Below are 26,689 nucleotides of genomic sequence, written 5' to 3' on the forward strand. Positions count from 1 at the left end.
CTTCAGCCAAGCAACATGTCTGCTATTTCGGCCTTTTTGTAGTTGCCGGATCAGCCCTCCTTATTTCAGTCACAATTTATGACACGTTTTCTCAGAAGATTACTGAACTTTTCCCCACCTACCCCTTTTGTTATGCCCCAGTGAGACCTAATTTGGCCTTACTTTTTCTTATGTGTTCCACTTTTGAATCCATGCACAGCCCTTTGAGGCTTCTGATGCTTAAGACAGCCATTTTAGAGCCAATTACATCAACCAGAAGGGTAAGCAAACTTCAAGCTTTTTCTGTTAATCCTCTTACACCAGCTTCTACCCAAACAAATTGGTTCTTTGGACCAGGGCTGCTTTCCAAAAATGGTGACCCCATTCCATATTGACTAGAAAATTATACTGCAGACATTTATTTCTTCACCTCATCCCTCTAATGAGGAGTAGAATCTCCATCATCTGGACCATTAAATAGTCCTTTCCTTTCATATTGATCTACCAAAGAACACCAGGTAGACGATCAGCTCTTCATTGTTTTGCTGGAGTGAAAAAGGCAATGCAGTGAAGAAATGGACCATCCCCTGTTGGATTATGCTCTATATAAAAATCTGCTACCCATTGGCCAAGAAGCCGCCACCTGAAGGCTTGTTGGCTCATTCTACCATCACTCCATTAGCTCATGCAGTGGCTGTCCTAATTATACAGCAGGCTGCTACTTAGGCAACACTCCACACGTTCATGAAACACTACTGCCTGGACAGCCAGGTCCATCAAGCTGGGCATTTTGCCTGTTTGGTACTCTAGGACTTTTAGGTTTAAGCCGGTTCTCAGACCCTCCTCCTGGAAGGTATTGCTTGGGTATCCATTCTAAAGTTAAGGAAGCCGCAATTAGTAGTCGCTATCAAAAGAAGTTACTTACCTTCGCTAATGTGTTTTTGGTGAAGACTGTCTAACTGCAGATTCCTCACTGACCCTCCCATCCTCTCCGCTCTGTAAAATCGTCTCTTCACCCCAAAACATCTTGTTAGTTTCCGCACACTGGCAACATCAATCAGTTGTGGCTCCATGTTTTTGTCATGTAAATAGTCCCAAAAGAAACTGATGTCAGTGTGTATAGCTGGCACTGATATGGCCACCGTGCACATCACTCCTGATGTGGACTACATCGATGCAGAGCCACTCAAAGCCACCTACTGGCACACAGAATTACTGCTCGAGATTTTCCAGATCCAGACTGACAACTAAGGAATATTCTAAGGTAAGGAATCTGCAGTTAGATAGAGTCTCCACCAGAAAAAAGCATTAATGAAGGTAAATAACTTGTTTGTTACTGTCATGGTCCACTGTTTGGCCCGGCACTCGTGTCCATGAAGGAGCACATCTACTTATATACTATTTGTGCCATGGAAGTAAAAATGTATGTGGCCTAATGAGACATTTTAATTAGAGCACCTGCACAAAATAACACAATTTTATTTAGTCATCAATGGAGCGCACACCGCTAGCCCCTCCTCCGGATCGCCCCTCGGGACTCTGGTACTTGTAGTTCTTTAGTGGATCACCCAGGTGGGTGCAAGTCGGTACTTGTTGGACTGATGAATCTCTAGACCCGATACATGTCCCGGGTTTTAGGATATCGCCCGAGACATGTCTCGGGTTTCGGGATAACTTCCCTCATCAGTAGAGAAAGATCGTTAGGGGTGGAAGAGAAGGCCGCCACACAACAGTCAAAGGCCTCGATGCCAGAACCGGCACGCAGGTGCGTCGTCCAAGAGCCCGTCGGCCCAAAGCTCAAGGGAGCCATATTGTGTTTAGTCATCAATGGAGCGCACACCGCTAGCCCCTCCTCCGGATAGCCCCTCGGGACTCTGGTACTTGTAGTTCTTTAGTGGATCACCCAGGTGGATGCAAGTCGGTACTTGTTGGACTGATGAATCTCTAGACCCGATACATGTCCCGGGTTTTAGGGTATCGCCCGAGACATGTCTCGGGTTTCGGGATAACTTCCCTCATCAGTAGAGAAAGATCGTTAGGGGTGGAAGAGAAGGCCGCCACACAACAGTCAAAGGCCTCGATGCCAGAACCGGCACGCAGGTGCGTCGTCCAAGAGCCCGTCGGCCCAAAGCTCAAGGGAGCCATATTGTGTTTAGTCATCAATGGAGCGCACACCGCTAGCCCCTCCTCCGGGTCGCCCCTCGGGACTCTGGTAGTTGTAGTTCTTTAGTGGATCACCCAGGTGGGTGCAAGTCGGTACTTGTTGGACTGATGAATCTCTAGACCCGATACATGTCCCGGGTTTTAGGATATCGCCCGAGACATGTCTCGGGTTTCGGGATAACTTCCCTCATCAGTAGAGAAAGATCATTAGGGGTGGAAGAGAAGGCCACCACACAACAGTCAAAGGCCTCGATGCCAGAACCGGCACGCAGGTGCATCGTCCAAGAGCCCGTCGGCCCAAAGCTCAAGAGAGCCATATTGTGTTTAGTCATCAATGGAGCGCACACCGCTAGCCCCTCCTCCGGATCGCCCCTCGGGACTCTGGTACTTGTAGTTCTTTAGTGGATCACCCAGGTGGGTGCAAGTCGGTACTTGTTGGACTGATGAATCTCTAGACCCGAAACATGTCCCGGGTTTTAGGATATCGCCCGAGACATGTCTCGGGTTTCGGGATAACTTCCCTCATCAGTAGAGAAAGATCGTTAGGGGTGGAAGAGAAGGCCGCCACACAACAGTCAAAGGCCTCGATGCCAGAACCGGCACGCAGGTGCGTCGTCCAAGAGCCCGTCGGCCCAAAGCTCAAGGGAGCCATATTGTGTTTAGTCATCAATGGAGCGCACACCGCTAGCCCCTCCTCCGGATCCCCCCTCGGGACTCTGGTACTTGTAGTTCTTTAGTGGATCACCCAGGTGGGTGCAAGTCGGTACTTGTTGGACTGATGACGTATGACACCATGGTCTTACCCCATTGCTTGACGACCTCAGCCAGTGGCCTCACGTAAAGATTGAACAACGTGGGGCTCAGCGAGGATCCCTGAGGGACCCCAAGATCCAGAGGGTAAGATTTTGACTGGTGGGGCGGAACGGCCACGCAAAAGGATCGATCAGCAAGAAAAGAGCGGAACCACTGAAGCGCAGGGCCAACGACGCCAGCTTCCTCCAAGCGCTGCAAAAGAATCTTATGCGAGACGGTGTCAAAGGCGGCGCTAAGATCTAACAAAACAAGCGCCGCCGTTTGACCCGAATCTAACACAGTGCGAAGGTGTTCCACCATGAAGAGGAGGGCCGTTTCCGTGCTGTGGCCAGAACGGAAGCCGTTCTGCGTGGCGTCCAGGATGTTGGCTCGCGTAAGATGGTCAGAGAGAACAGTGTTCACATGCGCCTCTGCTACTTTTGCCGGCCACGGAAGAAGCGATATTGGACGATAGTTCTCAGGTTTTCCAGAGTCCAGAGATGGCTTCTTCAAGATGGGCATAACCACTGCCTGTTTCCACTTGGCGGGAACCACACCTGATGCAAGCGAGATATTAATCAAGGAACAAACTGGCAAAAGATCGAAGGATGCTGGGTCTCTAAACAAAGTTGGTCTTAAGGGGTCTGCCGGAGACCCAGACTTAACTTGCTGAGCCAGTTTCTTGAAGCTTTCAGGTGGAAGGCAGGGAATAGAGTGTAAAACATCCTGCACTGGAGGGGTGTAGCCGTGGGAAAGGCTCGGTGGATGGCTTGGACATTTTCAAGAAAAAATGCCGCCAGAGTTTCGCAATGTGAACCAGAGCACATTGCATTCACAGAGGACTTTTTTGCCACCAGCTCTTTGAGAGCCTTAAAAATAGTTTTAGATGGATTAATGCTGTTGCGGAATTCGAGAGCATAGAATGCCGCACGAGCTCTGCAGACAGCACGATGGTAGGATTTAATGGTGGCCAGATACAGGGCTTTTTTGCTGGTGTCATAAGTTTTACGCCATTCTCTCTCAGCACGTCTACACGTACTACACGTACTTTTCAGCGCCCGCTGTAATGTGTCTTTGAGCTATGTGGATATATGTGCTTGAATAATGGTGCGTGAAGTGTAACTATGTAGGTTGAAGTGTAATTATGTGTAGTGGAATTATCTGGAGTTAAATTGTGTTGCATGGAGTGTGATGGTGCATGCAGTTGTATTATGAGAAGTCGAATTATGTGTCAAGAAGCGGAGTGGAAGTTTATAGAGTTGAATTTGATGTATTGTAATTATGTGGCATGTAGCGCATCAAACATTTTGTTAATGCCATTAAAAAAAAAACATAATTTTTCCACCCTTATGCAGTAGGACTTAAGATGACTTGCTAGGAGACCTAATTTGCAAACATATAAAAATGGCTAAGTTAGAGATGAGTGTTTTAGACGCTTCACGCTACTTACGCTGTGCTGAAGGATGATTTATTTGACTTTGATGCTTAATTCCCTACATTGCTGACACACGCTTTCCCTTATCGAATTTCTTTAGACCTGCCGAATATAAAAACAAATGAAATAAGACAAAAGGGAATCACGGCCCAGTCTGCTCTTCGCGTGTCACGTGGGGTTGTTAGCTTTGTACTTGGCCCAACAAGACGATGCAGCTAGTAAATTATACAAAATAAATAAAGACTAGTAAAATACTAAAATATAGGCGATTTCCTTCTGCAGTGTGTAGGTGCAGTAATAAATCAAAGTTACCACGCTTTGGGTAAACGAAAGAATAAAATGTGCTTCTCTGCGTGCCTGATGTTTGCAGTTAATGGGATGGCCACTTAATATCCCTCTTACTACATTGTGCGAGACTGCTCCATTTTGCCAATGTTGTAATTTAAAGCGCAGTTCGAACCCGTGGCCGCAGCGAAAAGAGGTCGGCTTGTTTCCTGTGAGTGAAATACCCAGACTGGAGCAGGGAAGGTGTTTCAATCGGTGGTGCAGAGCAAGTGAAAACGCACACTTAAAACATTGGGGCGAAGGTGAGGGGAGCTAACTTCGAAGCGAGACTTGTCGCGCAATAAACAGACCACGCAGTGTCAGCGTAAAAGGCCATTTTATTAGACCAGAAACTGCGTAATCTGTACAAAAACAGTAAACATAAACAGGTAATAACACCAAACCCCCACTCACACTCCCCTCTCACTCGTTTCACTCGTTCCACCTCATCACAAAGCCCTAGAGGCTCCATACCATGCTTTCTTCCTGCCCCTCAATCATTTGTCATCCAGCCCACTCATTGCGTCCTGCCATTCACACTTCTATCCCCCCTAAGAACTCCCCCCCCCAAGGGATGGGTGTGCCCGCTCTTGACCCCCTTGTCCCTCCAAGTACCGCCTAACGCAGCTCTGGCCTAAACTGGCAACGCCATCGACCAGCCCAAAAACCCACCTCCAACTGCCGGGTGGGTGGGCGGCCTTTCGTGACCCTCCCGATGGTGCCAGGCGCAGGAAGAGGAAGTTCCCTTCCTCCCCTGCACCTATATACCCCACCCCCTAACTCCTCCCTTTCCCCTACCTGGCCTATCAGCGCGAATGACCCCGGAGGAAGACTAGTCTGCGACTGTGCTTCCCCCGGGGCCCGGCATCGCGCAATAAACAGACCACGCAGTGTCAGCGTAAAAGGCCATTTTATTAGACCAGAAACTGCGTAATCTGTACAAAAACAGTAAACATAAACAGGTAATAACACCAAACCCCCACTCACACTCCCCTCTCACTCGTTTCACTCGTTCCACCTCATCACAAAGCCCTAGAGGCTCCATATCATGCTTTCTTCCTTCCCCTCAATCATTTGTCATCCAGCCCACTCATTGCGTCCTGCCATTCACGCTTCTATCCCCCCTAAGAACTCCCCCCCAAGGGATGGATGTGCCCGCTCTTGACCCCCTTGTCCCTTCAAGTACCGCCAACCAGTGAACCCCCTGTAGGGCGGTTCACTGCCCCACCCCCCCCTCCAAGGGGTCCCGGTCCGCTACACTCGCCAGCATTCATACTCTGGGACACCAGATTGCCTCATTCCACAACTTGCTCACCACATCTCTCATCTCCATCATGTAATAAGCATTGCCCAACTGTGACAAGTGCACCCCGTCGTCCCTAAAAACTAACGGCTCCGCAAGTCGAATCCCTTCATGTGCAATTACTTTAATGTCATTGTCACCACAGTAAAGTCTCATGGCCCTGTTGAGCTTCCTTCGTGCCTTCTCGATCGCCCCATGCTTCATAGCCCCTCTCCACACTTTCCTGGGGACCAACTCCGTCCAGGCAATGCAGGTCCCTGCAAGCCTGCCTTTCAACACATCCAGATCCCGTTGCATGAGTTGCAAAAGTGCCAAACCGGACAGCTGCACCATGTCGTTCTCCCCCAGATGTATGATCAACAAATCAGGGCATCCCCTCTGTGGGACCATCTTCACGAGCCAGGGCAGTAGTGCCCCCCATCGCATGCCACCTTTGCCCCACCATTGTACCTCGTGCAAGTGTCCTTTCAGTCCCAGGTTACGGCCGTAAACCTGTCGCTCCGCATATTTGGATGCCCAATGCATGAAGGAGTGCCCAACAATCCATGTCACTGTCTTACTGCCCGGTCCACCCACGCAACCTACGAAGAAAAAGATGTTAGAAACAGGAACACAACGACATGCTCAACAACAACCCTACAGGTAACCCTCACTTCCTCACATACTTCTCGCAACAGCGGGACTTCCACCGCCCAATCCTCCTTATCCTGTCCCAGGACCACCCCAGCCTGGCCGCAGCCGTCGCAGCCCCAATCCTGAACGAATGAGTCCCGAACCCAGAAGCATCCAGTCCCAGTCTCCGCAAAGCCTTGCGCAACACTGCCAGCAACTGGCCCGCCGTCACTCTCGCGCCAGATGCATGAACAAAAATCTCCCCCCGCGCCACACTCACCGACCCCAGGAAAAACCGCCACTCAAACACTGGGCACACCACCCCGCCCTCAGTCTCATTCAGCCACACCCACTTACCCCTGCCCAACTGGTCAGTCTTCGAACACCGCAACCAAATCCCCAGGCGGCCCCCATCCACCCGAATCTCCTCGAACAACCTGCCAGCCATCCTCCTCGAACCCAACAACTCCGATACCCGGAAAGCCCCGAAAAACATCCACACCATACACAAACGGAAAAGGCCAGCCTCAACCAGGTCGTAACAACAATCCGGCAACACCCCAACCAGCCGAACCAGCAACTCAAAAGTGATTGCCTCACGTAGCCTGCCCCCCCACTCCCGCGCTCCCTGCCCCAACCCCGCAACATCCTGCTCACGATCACATCTTTGTTCGGATCAAACCCCAGAAACAGGACACAGTAGAAGGATATCCCCGCCAATTTACCAGAGATCGTAGCCGCAGACAAACCCCTGTCAACACAAACCAACACAAAACGTCTCAGCCCTTGCCTCACATCAGACTCAGCTCCCACCACACTATCCACGTTCCAGCCCATGAAAGCACTAAATTCCGACCATGCCAAACGATATGTCCTCCTCGTAGTTTCAGCCAGCGAACCCTCCACCAGTCCAATCATCCTCACTCCCCCAAGGCCCAGATGCCGGCCGGCAGCTCGGTCTTGCAAGTATCCACTCCCGGTGCCAGGCGTCGAAACCGCTGCCACTGCGAACGAGACAAAGCATCCGCAATGTCATTATTCGCTCCAGGGACATGCTTAGCCCGAAACACCACATTCAACCGCAGACACGTCAACATGAAACTCCGCAACAAACGCAACACTCTCAGGTCCCGTGCCCTCTGATGATTCACCAACTCCACAACTGTCATGTTGTCCACATGGAAAAGCACAGATCTGTTCCGAAATTCCTCCCCCCAGACCTCCAGCGCCACCAGCAAAGGGAAGAATTCCAAGAAAGCAATGCTCCTCCCCTGTCTCAACCATGGAGCCGGCCAGACCTCCGCACACCACCTCCCGTCCCAGAACACATCAAACCCCGCCGACCCAGCCGCATCGGAGTAAATTTGGCATTGCCAGACCGCCCTCTCCTCATCAAAATCCAGGGACACACCATTGAAGTCCTGCAAGAAAGCAATCCATGTCCTCAAGTCAACCCTCACTCCCATGGAAATCCTGACTCTGTGATGTGGAAGCACTGCCCCCGACATGGCCATGCCGAGCCGCCTGCAGAACGTCCGTCCTGCCCGCACCACCCTACACGCAAAGTTGAGAAAGCCTAGAAGTTTCTGAACTGCCCGCAAAGGAATCCGCTTCTCCCCAACCGCCCAGTCCAGGCATGCCAGTATCTCCGTCACCTTGGCCGCAGGGAGGCGCGCCATCCACTGCACCGAGTCCAATGCAATCCCCAGGAACGTGAGGCAACAGCTGGGACCAGCCGTCTTTTCCGGCGCCAGAGGCACCCCAAAACGAAAGGCCACCTCCTGGAAATGCGACAGGGCCCTGCCGCAATCCCCGGAATCCGCCTTCCCCAGGAAGAGGAAATCGTCCAAGTAGTGAGTAACCTCACGGCACCCACTGACCAGAACCATGACCCACTGCAGAAAAGTGCGAAAGAGCTCAAAGAGAGCACAGGAAATGGCACACCCCATGGGCAAAACCTTGTCCACGTAGATGGCCCCCCCAAACTGCATGCCCAGGAGCGAAAAATCCGCCGGGTGAATAGGCAGCAGACGGAAGGCCGACTTGATGTCGCATTTCGCCAATTCCGCCCCCGGACCACAAACCCTCACCAGACGGATCGCATCGTCCACTGACGCATAGAGCACCCTGGAATCCTCCTCTGCAATAAAATCATTCACTGACTGGCCTTCCGGCCAAGACAGATGGTGGATCAACCTGAACTCCCCCACCTCCTTCTTCGGCACCACCCCCAATGGAGAGACGATCAGATCACACAAAGGCCAGTCAGCAAACGGGCCTGCCACCCTTCCTTCCAACACCTCCTTCTGTAGCTTCGCAGCCACTACACTCGGCAGTTCCTTCGCTGATCTCAAATTGTCGCCCAACGCCGCTCCCTAGGACCCTGATAGCCCACTCTAAAACCCTCCGTGAACCCCTAGAAAAGCCGCGCCGCGGCCTCCCGATCCGGGTAACAAGAGAGCCAAGGGGCCATCGCCTCCACCCTAACCGGAGTAGGCGCCCTTCTGTCCAGGGTGTCCCCGCCCCCTAGCGTTCCTCCACTGCTCCGAGGGTGTCGTGAGGGTAAGGCACTGAGTAAGGGGATGCTTCCCACCACATTTGGAACACTCATGTTTGAATTTACAGGGGTACCGAGAACAGTACCCTCTGCTGTAACTCCAACAAACCCCCGTGGAAACCCCTCCCGGCTTGGACTGTTGCCAAGAGACGATAGTGCTGGGCACCGAGCCTCCCCCCACCCCGCCGTGGGCAGGACGCGGCGGAAAGGACCGATACACCACCGGCAGGCCACTGGCAGTATGTGTGGACGCAGTGGAGTGCGTCGACGCCATCCACTGCACCCAGAGTTCCTGATCCACCTCCCCCCAGCACTTCTCCGGATTCGCACTGACCCTGGCTCGAAACTCCTCATCGTAGCTCAGCCATGCAAACCCCCCAAACTGCATCTGGGCCTTACGAATGATATCCATGTATTTGAAAAGCGCAATCGCCCTATCCAAATACTTCTGGCAGTAGACACTGGCAAAGATTAAGAATGCCGACGTCCAATTCTCCATCGTCACCGGCACCCTAGGGCGCCTAGTCAGCTCCCACTCCTCCTCCTTGGACCCTTCCTTCGCCTGCACCTCCCTATGTAGCAACTTAAAGACGTCCACAAACTCATGCCTCCAAATCCGATCCTTCAATTTTTCCGATAGGTGGGACCCCAGCGGCATAGCCAGCCCCATGTATGGCAGCTTCTTTGGTACCTTCACTCCCTTTTCCTCTTTTTCCCCCACCTTGTCCGTCTGCACCCCCAACGTCACCAACTTACCGTCCACCTGTTCACCCTCCTCAGGAGGACTGCCCGATGGCTTCTCCCCCTCCCTCACTGACCCCTTCCCAACTCCCACAGACCTGCAAGCCCTCTTGCGCCCCTCCCCACTCCGGGGACCGTCATCCCAGGCAGCCCACCACGCACCCTCACCTGTGAGTGTCTCCGTCCTTTCCTTGGGCTGACCCCTGGGCACCGCCACCTGGACCACCGTCGTCCGTGCCTTAGTCCTCGTCGACGCAGGGGCCTGCAAAACACCAAGGTCGCCGTTGTCCGCAGCGCCCCCTAAGCCTTCCAAGTCATCCCGCACCTCCCCATCCTCCAGGTCATTACTCTCCGCACCATAATCCAACTCATGCACCGGTTCCTGATCCACACACACATTCTCCACCTCCTTCACCGCTCTCTTCACACCTTTCTGTACACCCTTCTGCACACGCACACCCACTTCCACACGCGCCGCAGGGGCCCGAGCCCTCGGTGGAGGGACAGCCGCCGCAGACTGCCCTGCTACTTCAGTCCTGCGTTTCGGAGCCGTCTTGCGCTCCGCCAGGCACCCCCGGGCTCTGCCAGCAGCCGCCGGCTCGGATCCCCTCCCACCCCTCAGGTCGCTCCAGCCTGAGTGGGCCCCAGCACCATCGGGCCTCAAAGCCGTCCTGGCCGTCCCTACGCCCACCATGACTCTCTGCGGAGGGGGGTCCTCCACAGACTTCTTGGCCCTGACTCTCCTGAGCTCTACCTCCTTCTCTGCCTCCTGTTCCTCCTCAGAGGTCGGGGAGGGGCACTCATCAAAATCACGGTGCCAAACTGCACTCACCCTGGCCCCGGACTGTTCAGCCCGCCGGGCCTCCCGGATCTGCTCCAGGATCCTCTCCCCCCTAGCTCTCTCCTCCCAAGAAGCAGAACCCCAGATCTGGGGGGGCGGGGCTGAGCCGTAGCCATAAAAATCAGCCCCCGTGGGGAAGAAACCCACCTGCGAGACCCACCCAGGCCCTCCAGCCATCGGAAACAGTGTGGGCCGCTCAGCCCCGCCCCCCGATGCCCCCCCCCCGCCGCCTGACCCGCCGGGGCAGGGGTGCCCGCCCTGGAACTGGTGGACAAGTCGATGGGGCACACCTCCTCCTGACCCCTGACCTCCCCGGTGATGCCCCCTGTCAGGCCAGCCCCAGGGGTGCTGGCAGCAGCCTGCTCCCCGGACCCAGACGTCCCAGCCCCACCCGGGGCTAATTCCACCTCCAAGGTAGGCCCAGAAGATGTATCTTCCAGCCCCGCCTCCTGCTCGGCGCCGGCCGGCACCTGCAGGGGGTCCAGAAGTGGAAACGCGGGGGCGCGGGCCCCACAGCGGCCCCTGTCGCCCCAGGCGCGAATTCAATCTGGGGGTAAACACGGGGGGGCAGGTTCCTGCGTTTCCCGCCCCTCGCCGTGTCCCTGGGCACTCCGCCCCCCCCGATCAAAAACATGCCCCTCCGTGTCAGGCTCGTCGTCCTGACACGCCACCACCGCGGCCGAGACCCCGGCCGAGGCAGCGCGTGTGCCCCTGGTGGCCCCTACCCACGCTTGGCCCAGAACCCCCGGCCGAAGCAGATCGTCCCGCCCGGCCCTCGCGAGCAACAGCAAGGCCTCCCGGACCTCCTGGGACGTGACACCCGACATTGTGCAGAGTTGCACGCTTCCGGCGTGACAAAACTAACCCGGCTGCCGTGAAACAGCCCCCGGCGCTCAATGAGCCGACCCAAAGACCACCCAGCTACGCTAACACTAAAACCACTAAACTACCACTAACCTCCCTTTCGTGACCCTCCCGATGGTGCCAGGCGCAGGAAGAGGAAGTTCCCTTCCTCCCCTGCGCCTATATACCCCACCCCCTAACTCCTCCCTTTCCCCTACCTGGCCTATCAGCGCGAATGACCCCGGGGGAAGACTAGTCTGCGACTGTGCTTCCCCCGGGGCCCGGCATTGTGTTTGTGCCCAACAAGACAGTGTAGCTAGTAAATTATACAAAATATATAAAGACTAGTAATAAACTAAAGTGTAGGGCAATTTCCTTCTGCAGTGTGTAGGTGTAGTAAAAAATAAAAGTTACCACGCTTTGTGTAAACGAAAGAATAAACTGTGCTTCTCCGCATGCCTGATGTTTACAGTTAAAGGGATGGTCACTTAATATCCCCCTTACACTGTGCGAGACGGCTCCATTTTGCCTGAGTTGTCATTTAAAGCGCAGTTCGAACTCGTGGCCGCAGCGAAAAGAGGCTGTCTTGTTTCTTGTGAGTGAAATATCCAAACTCGAGCAGGGAGGTGTTTCAATCGGTGGCGCAAAGAAAGTGAAAACGCTGTGATGGAGCGAGATAGAAAACAAAATTTTGTTTAAACTCGTGAAGTCACATTTCCATAACATGATTAATAATATTAATGATTTGTGATATGTCGTGCTAATACAACTTAGATTAAACTTTACACATGGGGGGACTAACATGTGTGCTCATAAACGTGCATAATTGTTGCATCTTTTTGTTCGTGCAAAATAATAAAATAATTTATTGTTTTCGTTTTTGTCATTACTAACTGCTGCAAACTTAAAAGAAGCATGTGCTTGTTTTGCTTTTCCTTGTCTGTGTGATGTCATTTCCACTATTCTAGGTGCATATAAGTCTCATGGATTATCGAAGACTGGTAGATATAAACGCTGCTTTATTTGTTTGCATTGGCTAGGTAACATTTGATTAATCGGGTGGGTTAATTAACTAGTAAATCTTGGGGTGGATACAGAATCTACATTATTTCTTACATTAATACTTTTCTTGTGTTTGTTTTATACTAGAAAGCATAAGTTGCCTGCTTTTGGGCCTAGTTTACTCGAGCTACAAAAAGATGAATTTTACTTCTGCAAAAGTCACGAGACGCCCATTCTGAAATAAAATATTCGTCAAAAGCTGCGTTCACAAAGCAAAAACTGACGTGCTATCATCATTCTGTCGGACATGGCCAAGGTCGAAAAAGAACATTTTGTCAGCCCTTAACTTGGCATCCGCGGAAGTCAATTGGAAGCAATGAGACATTTGTAGCAAACCTAGGAAGCTCCTGGTTGCATACAGAAAAGACAATGGTCCTTAAGAAAAGTGACCTAACGGAACTTTTGAAATGTGGGTGACATGCCACTTGTCACTCTCAGCCAATGGGACGTCGAAGATTTCTGAAAACTTTCCTTTGCGTAGTTTAGTTAGCGTAGAAAGGTATAAAAAGTCATGCTCCTAGGGATGGGCTGGCTGCTGCTTTCTGACTTTCCGATGAGGGTGAAGTGCTGTCGGACATTGCGTGGACCACGTAAGAATCCTCAAAGAACTTTACTTTAATTTCTATCTATTTAGCTTAGTTAGGGACTTAGGTTTTAGAAATGCTAAACTTTAAATATTCACTTTAATTTGATTCACTTGCTTAAATTGTATTTTCCTCACGTTTCTTTACAATTATGCTTGCTTCAATGCTAATAAATTACTCTTATAAAACTATCAATTTATATACCATAATTTAGTAAATAAAATCTTACTTTTGACAAACAAGCTGGTCTTGATATTTTCTATAGGCCGCTGGATCAATTCTCTGGTAGCAGAAATTGATGGTTGCTAAGGGTAACCAAGGTAATATGTTGGTTGCTAAGGGTTACTAAAGTGTTATGGTATGGAAATAGGATCGATGTTTTAACACATGTTGAGTTCGTTTTTCGTACTATCTGTAAGCTATACCGGTATAGATTGTGTGGCGAGAAATTAGTCACGCAAGCCATCTGTTCTGTTTGTAGTGATATCGCCGAGTATCACAAGAGGTATCGCCGTGTACCATAGTGTTGTCGCCGAGCAGCACAGTTTTAGGGCTAGGTGTGAATCTTGTATAGTGAGGGTTTTCTAAGAAATTAAAGCAGCATGAGAATAGGGACAAAGCGCCTTCCATAAAACTCACTGTGATAAGAGTATTAGTTATATCCGAGCTTGAGTGAAGGGTAAATTAGCGTCGGTGCATGATTATCTATAAACAGGTTAGAGTCCTGTACGGGTACATGTTTCATATCTATAAACAGGTGAGAGCCCTGTACGGATAACGTCGTTATTTTGCTAACGGTGCATGATCTCTATAAACAGGTGAAAGTCCTGTACGGATTTCATGTGTGTTTGAAATTAGGGAATTTTCAGTGTGAAAGTGCGAGTTTGATTTGTATTTTATGTTCAAGTGGAACTCTTAGAACTGTCACTTCGCGGTGGGTTCAGAGCAAAGCGAGTTCATAATTATACGTGTTAGAAGGGTGGGGTAAGGGTTACTCTACTGACAATTGAATATTATCCTTAGTGTGAATAGCGCCGTCTATTCCGAAGTGTGGATACTTGAATGTATGTAAACTATCCTAAATAGTGAAACGAACAGATGTTGTCCTTATAGTCATTGTTAAGAATTAATTTACACTGAAAAGTGTTCTTAAAATGGCGCTGTGAAAAGATTTTGTGAAGGAGGGGTAAGCGCCAGGAGTGAGAAACGAGAAACCGCAGCTGCTGTGTACGTCACAGAGCCGCGCTGGGATTGGGTGACCTACGTCACAAGCTATATTCTGATTGGCTCTTGAGTCTCTGACGACCTGTGAGCTGATTGGTCCTTCAGAAAAACTCCAAATTTATTGGTTGAGCAGAAAAGTGACGTAGCTCAACTGTCATTGGCTTGTTGGTGTGTTTCGCGCACGGATTGGTTGTTTTGCGGAACATCCCGGAAATATTTTACGAACGATTTTGTGAATTAGATTTAACTCTTAAAAATGAGTTATCATTTTAAACATGTTGAGAAAAAGCCAACATTATTTCAGAAATTTAAGAATTTATTTTCACCTGACAAGAAAATCGAAACGCGAGGTGGTAAACTACTTCATAAGTATAAAACACCTGCAGCGTATATGGAAGGTGAATATGGATATCATACTGTCTTATGGTTCGATAGTTGGAAACGCTATACTAAGAACGACGGTGTTTTAACTTGGCCAGATGATGGTTCATTTAACGTAAAAGTCTTGAGAAATTTACGAGAGAAAATGAATGCTCTTGTTCCGAAACCGAGACCAACTCAATTTGAAGCTTTAGTTGAGTGGGAAGACGAGATGTATCAATTACAAAGAGAAGCTAGTGGAATTAAAAGACCTTCTAAAAATCCACCTTGGAGAAGAGAAACTCATGAAGATAGATTGCGAATGTGGAGACAGGGAAACATGAGTGAAGGATTGTATTTAATTCAGGAAATGGTAATGGGTACTCCTACAGGGAAATCTATGGAAAGTGAATCTGAGGATGCAGTTATGGAAGAAATATATACAACTGCTAGAAAGAATCAGCCTTTGAGACCTCCTAGATCATGGTCTACTCCGGTGATTTCTACTGAAACTTCACCGAGTGCACCTCCAATTAATGAAGCTCCTAAACTTTATCCAAATAATTGTGAAATCATTGAAACTCCTAGAAGACCAGAATTTGATAATGCTCGAAATGAAGGTAGACATTTTACAATGGCTCCAAGGGCAAGAGAAGCTCCAAAAGATTATACAAGAGAGGCAAGAAATGTTGAAGATGTTGATTATAATGAATATTTAAGATCTAAAGAAGAATTAATAAAAAGAATGACAAAAGGCATAGAAGCTGTGACAGTTCCAGTAACGATTGGTCCTGTTCAGCCTGTATTTGACCAAAAGGAAACAAACAAAACAGGATTAACTATTCCTTTAAATACAGAAATTCAAAAGGCTGCTGAAAAATTTTATTCAGACTTATCTGAAATAAACTCTTCTAAATCGAGAATGCCTGATTTAACCTTTAATGAGGATTTATCTCCAAAAACACCAATGGGTGCTATATCAGATATAGGGAGTCCTGAAGTCAGGGTAACCACACCAAAACTTGATGTGGCCAAATTAAAAGCAAATATCGAAGAATTAATAATAGGAACAATTGGTCCAGATAGTTTAAATTACTATCGAGATGATGAACTACTGTTCATTTGCAAAAGCATACAATGGAAAACAAAAAATAAATATGATCAACTAGAGGATCTAGCAGCAGAACTTGAAATTGATGTGAGCAAACAAAAGAATTTTGCGAAACATTACAGATTAGACTTTTCAGAAAGTGACATTGAGAGTTTGAACTCAATGGGAAGAATAGTTCATATAAAAGATTTGATTGTCTATATCAAAAAGCTAGGAGAACTGAATAAATGGAGAGTAAAATGGACGAAAAAGAAGGAAGATGAAAGATTGGAAAAATTGTCAAAACAATTTCCAATGAGAGAAATTGCAGGTGGAGGATATGTTCATGTCCCTTGGTCGAGACAGGACATTCTGTTATTTACAAATGACTTTCCGAAATTGAGGGAAAAACCAGTTGAGTGGTACAGGCAAGTCGATAGATTTATCAAAGTGTCAAAAGTTCTGTGGATTGATTTAGATGGATTTTTTGATATTGTTGTTCCATCAGATCTTTGGACAGAATGCAAGATATCGATTAGTTGGCCAAAAACAGAACCTGAGCGAATCAAAGAAACAGGTGCTCCTAATCCTCTTGTAATGGATTTTTATGAAAAAGTAATTGTTTGGATGAAAAACAAAATTCCACCCAAAGAAGTCGATTGGGTTAAAATAGAAAGGACAGAACAGGAAACAAAAGAATCAGTTCATTCTTTTTATGAAAGACTACTGTTAATCTTTAAACAATACAGTGGTTATGAAAAACTAGACGAAAAAGACATGAGCCATTTTGTCTATAGATTTGTTTATGGACTAAAACCTGAAATTGGAGAAATGATCAGAAATAGCATTGTCGGATGGCAATCACTATCTGTAGATGATATTCTAAGAAAAGCTAAGTATTGCAGTGATGAAATAGAAGTAAAACAGAAGAAGCTCAAGGAGAAAGCCATGTGGGCCCAGGTAAAAGTGGCTGAACAACAAATTGCCAGCATGGGTAATAAGAACACTAATTTTGTTCAAACTGGAAATACAAACCAGATACAAGGAAAGTTTAAAAGTAATAATTTCCCAAAGAAATTTAGCCCAAAGATTGAGGAGTTGAAACAAAGATTACCTTGTTTTAATTGTGGCGAAATTGGACATTGGAGAGACGAGTGTCCTCATCCTCCTAAAAACTTAAAGAATCCCTTATTGAATCCACAGATGCAGAATGGTGTTGACCTGCAGCGACAGCTACAGATGCAACAGGGGTTAAACGAATTAAATATTCAGCGACAGTTACAGCAACAGCAACAGCAACAGGTGAATAATCGTCAAGACCAATTGCCACAACCACCTTTTCCGAATTGTGGGGGAGTTCAAAAATATAATCCAAATGTGGGATTTCAGGGAAGTGAACAGGTAATAAAACCACAAAAACAACAAAAGCAGCAAAGAGTTCAAATGCAAAATGCTTCACAACAGTTTTTATTAACAGAAAGTCAAGACAGCGATTCTGATGATTATTGCTGACGGTGCCCGAGAGAGGAGGAAGAGTGTGTTGTTGGAGCCACTCTTGAGGTTGACCAGTCTGGTCCTTTTGTAAACGGGAAAGTTAATGATGTAGACATCACTTTTCTAGTGGACACTGGTGCTACCCGTTCTACTGTTAGATCAGTGGAAATTGAAAACCTACCTCTCTCTGGGGATACCATCCAAGTTGTCGGAGTAAGTAATCAACAAATTAAAACTGACTTAACTGATCCAGTACCAGTTGAAATTGGAAATTACAGAGACAAACACAGATTTGTGGTTTGTAATAGTAGTCCAGTGAATCTATTGGGCAGAGACATCCTATGTAAAATGAATTGTAGAATATATTGTTCTCCTGATGGAGTTGAGTTACAAACAATGGAGGAAGATGGTTTATACAGAATGACAATGATGATGATGGAAGCAGAAGAAACAAAATTGTTTCCTGCATTTGAAGAAAAGGATTTACCTGAAGAACTCAAGCAAACAGTGAAATCTGAAATATGGGATTTTACTGGAAATGAGATGGGTCTGATGAAAAACGTAGATCCAGTAAAAATTACATTGAAACAGGGAATAGAATTTCCAAACATTCCACAATATAAAATGAAAACAGAAACAATTGAAGGTATTACACCTATAATTGAAAAATTTATCAAGCAAGGTGTATTAAAAGAAATGGAGAGTAGTCCTTGTAATTCACCAATTATGGGAGTTAAAAAGTCTAACGGAACATTTAGAATCGTACAAGATTTGAGAAAGGTTAATCAAATTGTCGTTCCATGTTGTCCTGTGGTTCCAAATCCAGCAGTAATTCTATTCCAGATTCCACATGATGCTGAATGGTATACAGTCATTGACCTTTGCAATGCATTCTTTACTGTTCCCTTACATCCAGACAGTTATGAAATCTTTGCTTTTAGATTCCAAGGTAAGACCCTGGGATGGTCAAGAATCCCTCAGGGCTATACAGAAAGTCCTTCAATCTTTAATGAACTGTTAAAAAGATCATTAGAAGACCTAGACTTACCTGGTAGGTCTACGCTAGTGCAGTATATTGATGATTTGTTAATAGCTGCAAAGACAAGAGAAAATTGTGTGACAGACACAATAATTCTGTTAAATCGCCTTGCAGAAGAAGGACATAAAGTGTCCCCAGCAAAACTACAGTTTTGCAAACAAGAAGTAAAATATCTTGGTCACAGAATTGCAAAGGGAAAAAGACAAGTAACAATAGAGAGAATAAAAATGATTCAAGCAATGTTACCACCTAGAACACAAAGACAGGTCAGAATGTTCTTGGGAATGGTTGGTTACTGTCGACAATGGATAAGTGGATTTTCAGTAATTGCAAAACCACTACAAAGACTGACAAAATCAGATGTAAAAGATCCAATTATTCTCAATGATGCTGAGATGGATTCTTTTGAGAACCTGAAAAAGAGCTTATGCCAAGCTCCTGCTTTAGGTATGCCAAATTGTGAGAAAGATTTCGAACTGTATTGTAGTGAGAGAGAAGGATGCGCATTATCTGTGTTAATTCAGAGACATGGAAATTTAAAGAAACCTATTGCATACTTCTCTGCAGTTCTTGATCCAATTGCAAAAGCATTACCAGGTTGCTTGAAAGCAGTTGCAGCTACAAGTATCAGCCTCGAACAAAGTGAGGGGATCATTATGGGATTTCCTGTGAAAGTTTTTGTGCCTCATTCAGTAGAAATATTACTGACAAGAGGTAAGACTCAACATTTAACAAGTAGCAGATTGACAAAGTATGAGAAAATCATACTAGGAGCAGATAATGTTTCGATTTCAAGATGTTTAAATCTGAATCCTTCTACATTACTGCCTGATTCTGAAATTGTTGATGACATTGAAACAGAACATGAATGTTTAGATGTCATGGAATTCTGCACTAAACCAAGAAAAGACATCAAAGACAGACCTTTGTCTGAATCGGATTTTGTCTACTTTGTAGATGGCTCAGGCTTAAGATCCGAAGGAGGTGTCTTAAAAGCTTCATATTCAGTTTGTACAGTCAAAGATGTCGAAGAAGCATCATGTCTTGAAGGAGTTCGTTCAGCACAAGTAGCTGAATTAATTGCTTTAATTCGTGCATGTGAAATATCAAAGGATATAAGAGTTACCATCATTACTGATAGTCAGTATGGATACGGAGTTGTGCATGATTATGGACAACTCTAGTCACAGAGAGGATACATGACATCAGCAGGATCACCAATTAAAAATGCAGTTTTCATTAGGAGATTAATTGAAGCAATTCAATTGCCAAAAGAAATCGCCATTGTTAAGTGTGCATCGCACACTAGAGGAATTGATTATATTTCCAAAGGAAATGCCTTCGCAGATGAAACAGCTAAATACTGCGCAAGGAAAAATTATGCATACAATCGGGAGAGAAGTAAAGAAACTGATTCAAATTCATTAATGCTAACAACAGTTGTAGAAACATGGCATGAGATTAGAGATTTACAAAATGAAGCAGAAGATGAAGAAAAAGACTTGTGGTTAAGATCAGATTGTAGACCACGTGAAGAAGATGGAGTGTGGGTTTACAAAGATGGCAGAGTAGTCTTACCAAATTGCTTGATTGCTGACATGGCCAGATTATATCATGGTCCAGCACATCTGGGAAGAGATTCTATGGTTAGACTTTTCAGAGAAACATGGTTCAATACTAAGTTTAGAACTATTGCAGAATCTTTTTGTCAAAGGTGTTTGTCATGCCAACAAATGATTCCAAACAGAAAATCAGTGGTGGGGACAGGAATAATTGGTCGAGAGGGTGGTCCCTTTACCAGGTTACAAATGGATTTCATTGAAATGCCCTTACACAATTGTTTGAAATATGTGCTTGTAATTGTTTGCTTATTTTCAAGATGGGTAGAGGCTTTCCCTACACGACATTGTGATTCAATTACAGTAGCAAAATTAATGCTCAGAGAAATAATCCCAAGGTACGGTTTTCCAGTCACTATTGAGAGTGATGGAGGAAGCCATTTTGATAACAAACTAATGAAGTTAATTTGCGAAGCTTTGAGCATTGAGCAGAAAATACACTGTGCATACAGACCAGAGGCATCAGGAGTGGTTGAACAAATAAATGGAACAATTAAAAACAGAATTGGAAAAATGTGTCTTGAAACAGGTATAAAGTGGACTGATGCTCTTCCACTTGTTTTGATGTCATTAAGAAGTACACCAGATAAAAAGACAGGTTTGAGTCCTCATGAAATTTTAATGGGAAGAGTTATGAGGCAAGCTTTTGTACCTGTAGGTAAACTGTTGAGCATAAATGACAGTGCTATTTTGGATTACTGTAAAAGGTTATCTGATATGGTAACTTCTGTGTCTAATCAGGTGGGAACTGAAGCACAATCAGATGAAAAGGTTTTGACACATGATCTGAGACCTGGCGATTGGGTCAGAACGAAAGTACATCGGAGAAGGAATTGTCTAGCTCCTAGATGGCAGAAACCTAGGCAGATAATTTTGATCACTACTAATGCTGTAAAGTGCAGAGGATTGAAACGCTGGATTCATCCTAGTCATACTATTCCAGTACCAACTCCTGAGAGTTCTGATGTTGAAAGTGATACCACAGATGATTCTGATTCTGAAGCAGAAGGCGAAACAGAAGGTGAAATAATTCCAGATTCTGAAGATCGACAAGAAAGTCGACATCTGGAAACTGTGCCAGTGAATGGAAATTTGACAAGAAAAGACTTGGAAATCATTGAAATAGATTCTGAAGGTGAAGAGAATCTGTTAAAAGGAAAGATAACTGAGGATTCGGTTGTTTCTATCGAAGACAAAGAAGCAGAACAAAAAGAAGTTTCAGACCAGGAGAGTATCGAAAGGCAGAGAACAAACTCTGGAGTAAGGAACAAAAATCCGAAATCTGGGAAGTTGAGGGTAATTGAGGAAGAGGAGGAAGACGAATTACCGAGTACCAGTGATGGAAGACAAAGTGAAGTTCCTGAAGGAGTGAAATTGCCGAATAGAGAAGTTCCTGAGTCAATTGAAATTTCAGACTACGAAACTGAAGAAAGTGACGTGGATGGTGAAAGTGAAAACAGAAAGAAAAGGACTTGGAAGTCAGAATCAAATAATTCTGAACCAAAGAAGAAGTACGTGAGAAAAGCAGACTACTGGCCTGGTGGAAGATTGAGAGTCAGATTGATCAAGAAACCAAAAGAACAAGTTGAAGAAATCAGTAGTCAAAAGAGTCCTGGAAAAGAAGTTGGAGTTGGAAGAAAAATTGAAGTAATATCGAGAAAAGGGAAGAGAATAGTAAGACCAAACCAAAAATACAAGTCTCCTGAGTGGACTTACTTAGTAATTCCACCTGTTATTGACATATATGATAGTAGTGAAGAAGAAAACGAAATCCAAGAAATTAGTGACAATGATTGAAATACAGAAATATTAAATTGGCAAAAGGCTGAAGAAAATTTGTTAGTTGACACAAGGTCGAAGAAAAACTGTTTAGTTGAAGAAAACTTATGTATGACATAAGGTCGAAGAAATCTTGTTTAGGGTTTTAAAAAAAATAAAAAAAAAATATTTTAAAAGGGGGGTGTAAATATAAATTTAGATTTTTAAAATTTATTTTATTTTATTTTTATTTTGAGGCTAAAATTAACCAAAAATGCCTTATGTTAAGGAGAGCACTTCAAAGTGTTCTGTTTTTAAAAGATGCTGTAAGATGACTCTGGTGTGTCTGCTCATTTTAATTCTGCTCTGGTTGGTTTTAGCTGTGATTATCCCTTTGGAGATGAATAGAGAATTACACAAAGTTAACATAACAAGCAAAGCTCTGGTTAGCCAAACTAAACATAGTGCGTCTACAAAAGTTATTGATCATCAGCCTAACATTCATCAAGATAAATCAATTGGTGATTTTTCAAGTAATACATTCACAAAGCTATTGAGTGAATATGTTAAGGTAATGGATGCAAAAGACTGCTACGTCTGCGTTAAGTTACCTGCTTCTGTTTCTGAGGGAGTAACATATAATATGCTTCCTCTCACTTATGCTGTAACATGTAGTGTGTTAACTAGTTTATTTTATCAAACTGGACGTTTAGAATATTACTATTCAAATTATGATGACATTTTTGCAAATATTAAGATTGATAATGCTTTAAATAAGCATAAGAAAGCAAAGCAAATGAGAGAATTTTTCCTTGTTACTAACGAACTTACTTATGAGTATGCTTATAAAAATAATCTAACTTGCAAATTAAGTGCTGAAGGAAAGAAATTTTTGAATATGGTAGAGGAGAGAAGAGCAATTTATAAGAGGAATGAATTAGTCAAGCAGACTAAGTCAAGTTTCTGGCAGAAAGAGGATGAGAAGTTAAATGGCAAAATGCTTGAAAATATTGCAATTCACATAGACAAACCAATTAGTGGAAAGCTTTGCATTAGAAGAGATAATACACTTTTTGATAATTACTTTGTAGGTGCAAGTAACTGTGAAGATACTTATCAGATTTTGGGAGGTTGGGGATTCAAAGGTGGAAAGGATCCAATCTTTCCTGGGATTTATTTTGCTTGTGGTGACAAAGCCTACTACAACCTTCCAGACCACTGGTATGGAACTTGTTATGTGGGAATTGTTTTTCCTAAAGTGTTTCATGTTGACAGAGATTCAGAAGGATTGTTTAAAATTCATAATTATGTAAATAGAGTTAAAAGAGAAACATTTACTGAAGTTCTGGGAGATATTTTTCAAGCAGTAATACCTTTTGTTGGTATAACCTTAAATGCAGGGAGAATTAGAAAATTATCCACTATAGTTGATAGATTATCAACTGACACAGCTGATGGGTTTCAATTAGTAAATGTTGAAGTTATTGCAATTAGATCCATGGTGATTCAAGATCGCCTTGCTTTAGACATACTCCTAGCAAAAGAGGGAGGAGTCTGTGGCATTTTACATGTACAACATTGTTGTACATATATACCTGACGAAAGTAAGAATATTGAAATGTATATTAAGAATATTACACAAATGCATTCAGAGATAATTCCTTTAGAAGAAGAAGATTTTACAGGGAAACTTTCAAAAAGGTTCCAAGCAATTAAAAACTGGTTTCATGATATCGGAAGTTCAATTCTTGGCAAGATTTTGGCACCTTTGATTATAATAGTATTCATTTTTATTTTGACCAAAATAGGTTGTTTGTTACATAAAAGAAAGAAACAGTTGAAAGAAAAGAAAAGAATTTATAAACTTAGAAAAGAAGAAGAAAGGGAGATCGAATTACAGGAGTTACATAGAGAGCGTTATGCTAATTCCAAAGATTATGCAGAAACAGACTTTTAGGTTTACTGATACAAATGAATCGATTTCTTATAAATTTAAATTACCAAAATTTTAAGTGCTGGTGTGGTGATTTGTTAATCACCAGATGAGGGAGTTGATGGAGCGAGATAGAAAACAAAATTTTGTTTAAACTCGTGAAGTCACATTTCCATAACATGATTAATAATATTAATGATTTGTGATATGTCGTGCTAATACAACTTAGATTAAACTTTACACATGGGGGGACTAACATGTGTGCTCATAAACGTGCATAATTGTTGCATCTTTTTGTTCGTGCAAAATAATAAAATAATTTATTGTTTTCGTTTTTGTCATTACTAACTGCTGCAAACTTAAAAGAAGCATGTGCTTGTTTTGCTTTTCCTTGTCTGTGTGATGTCATTTCCACTATTCTAGGTGCATATAAGTCTCATGGATTATCGAAGACTGGTAGATATAAACGCTGCTTTATTTGTTTGCATTGGCTAGGTAACATTTGATTAATCGGGTGGGTTAATTAATTAGTAAATCTTGGGGTGGATACAGAATCTACATTATTTCTTACATTAATACTTTTCTTGTGTTTGTTTTATACTAGAAAGCATAAGTTGCCTGCTTTTGGGCCTAGTTTACTCGAGCTACAAAAAGATGAATTTTACTTCTGCAAAAGTCACGAGACGCCCATTCTGAAATAAAATATTCGTCAAAAGCTGCGTTCACAAAGCAAAAACTGACGTGCTATCATCATTCTGTCGGACATGGCCAAGGTCGAAAAAGAACATTTTGTCAGCCCTTAACTTGGCATCCGCGGAAGTCAATTGGAAGCAATGAGACATTTGTAGCAAACCTAGGAAGCTCCTGGTTGCATACAGAAAAGACAATGGTCCTTAAGAAAAGTGACCTAACGGAACTTTTGAAATGTGGGTGACATGTCACTTGTCACTCTCAGCCAATGGGACGTCGAAGATTTCTGAAAACTTTCCTTTGCGTAGTTTAGTTAGCGTAGAAAGGTATAAAAAGTCATGCTCCTAGGGATGGGCTGGCTGCTGCTTTCTGACTTTCCGATGAGGGTGAAGTGCTGTCGGACATTGCGTGGACCACGTAAGAATCCTCAAAGAACTTTACTTTAATTTCTATCTATTTAGCTTAGTTAGGGACTTAGGTTTTAGAAATGCTAAACTTTAAATATTCACTTTAATTTGATTCACTTGCTTAAATTGTATTTTCCTCACGTTTCTTTACAATTATGCTTGCTTCAATGCTAATAAATTACTCTTATAAAACTATCAATTTATATACCATAATTTAGTAAATAAAATCTTACTTTTGACAAACAAGCTGGTCTTGATTATTCAGAAGTGTAGGTTACTATTAGCTAGATCACGTCGCCAATGGTGGTCGTTTAAATGGTTAAGTTTTATTCTAATGACAATATTCTTTCCGCAGATGTATAAAATTGTATATAGTTTGTAGATAATGTATATATAGATTTAATCTGACCACCTGATTCAGTAGGCCCAAAATATGTCAGGTTTATAAATGGGTCCAAATTTTAGTATAGAATTTTGTTTATAGGTTATGAAGTTGGGTAGCGTTGTTTATGATATATTTTCTATAGGCCGCTGGATCAGCTGGAGAAAGCAAAACACGACACAGGGCCACTGGGTAATGAGGGAGCCACTCAATCAACACACTGGAGAGTCCTTCAGACAGAAGAAGCCACAGTTCAAATTCCATGTTATTGCCGTAATACAGTGAATCTGACATGAAAAGAACACCTATACTGCCTTCCAAATTCCGTGTTAACATTACTTCACACATGGATATAGCTCTGGTAGTCACAAGGCCTCTTCATTCTGATTTTAACTTACTGGACAAATTTAACACAGTTCATTCTAGTTTAACTTTTGGCCAAATGTTTTTTTGTAAACAAATGGGCATGATAAACAACCATGACATAGGCCGTATATGCAGATGTGAAGAGTATAATTTAATAATTATTGGCATTGTTGAGAGAGGGGAGAAGCATTATGACAAAACGGTTACAATGAAAAAATAATAGAATATAATTAAAACTAACAAAAAAAATGTAAAAAAAGGTTTGGGGAATAAATTAAAAATGTGCTTAGGGACCTAGATCATATAGCAGTCAGTGCCGTAGTTCACATTTCGATTCAGCACTTCTGGCCATGAAAGAGCACAAACCGTGGAACAGCACCACATGGACCCTGGCTGAGGTGAAATGTGGACTACTATGGTAGCTCCACTCTTTGATTTAACCTCCTCGAAGAAAAGCCCAGGGGACTCAAGCTGCATTGGGTTCAGAGTCAAATGTTTGCTTAGGTCAAGCTGAAATATCACATGAAAAATGTAAGAGAATGGCAAGATAAGTTATGCAATAAAGCAAAAGAGAAAATCCTTTTTATCATATACAAAAGTATACCAAAGTTATTAAGAAAATGCAAATGATTAAAAGCTGTAGGGCAACTTGCAAGGGGCAGTTCACTTATTCTTTTCATAGACCCTAGCACCGATGATGTAGGAGGCTGGCTTAGTATATGGTGCTCCCTTATGTAAGTGCAGCACCCTGCACTAATCCAGCCAACCCTTATGGTGATTTTAGTGGTCTTCGACAACCTTAGAAAGCTCTCCAAGTGGTAGCTGTGAAGTGCAGCCTTCAGACTTAGTCCTGATGCAGTGTGAAGCAGCTTGTTTTATCAGTACTAATCATATAGTGTATGTTAAGTGAAAAAGAACCACACAGGATGGTTATAAAAAGATGTATTTATTATAAACACTCACCAACACATTGCAATATCTTCTCGCCAGAGATATAATCACAATAGACACAATACTTGAATAATAGAACATGTAAGTAGCACAAAAACACTGTGGTCTCCAGAGGAGAGGGAGACCAAACCATATACTAA

The sequence above is a fragment of the Lissotriton helveticus genome, chromosome 11 (assembly GCF_964261635.1).
Source record: "Lissotriton helveticus chromosome 11, aLisHel1.1, whole genome shotgun sequence".
In the NCBI taxonomy this organism is placed as follows: domain Eukaryota; kingdom Metazoa; phylum Chordata; class Amphibia; order Caudata; family Salamandridae; genus Lissotriton; species Lissotriton helveticus.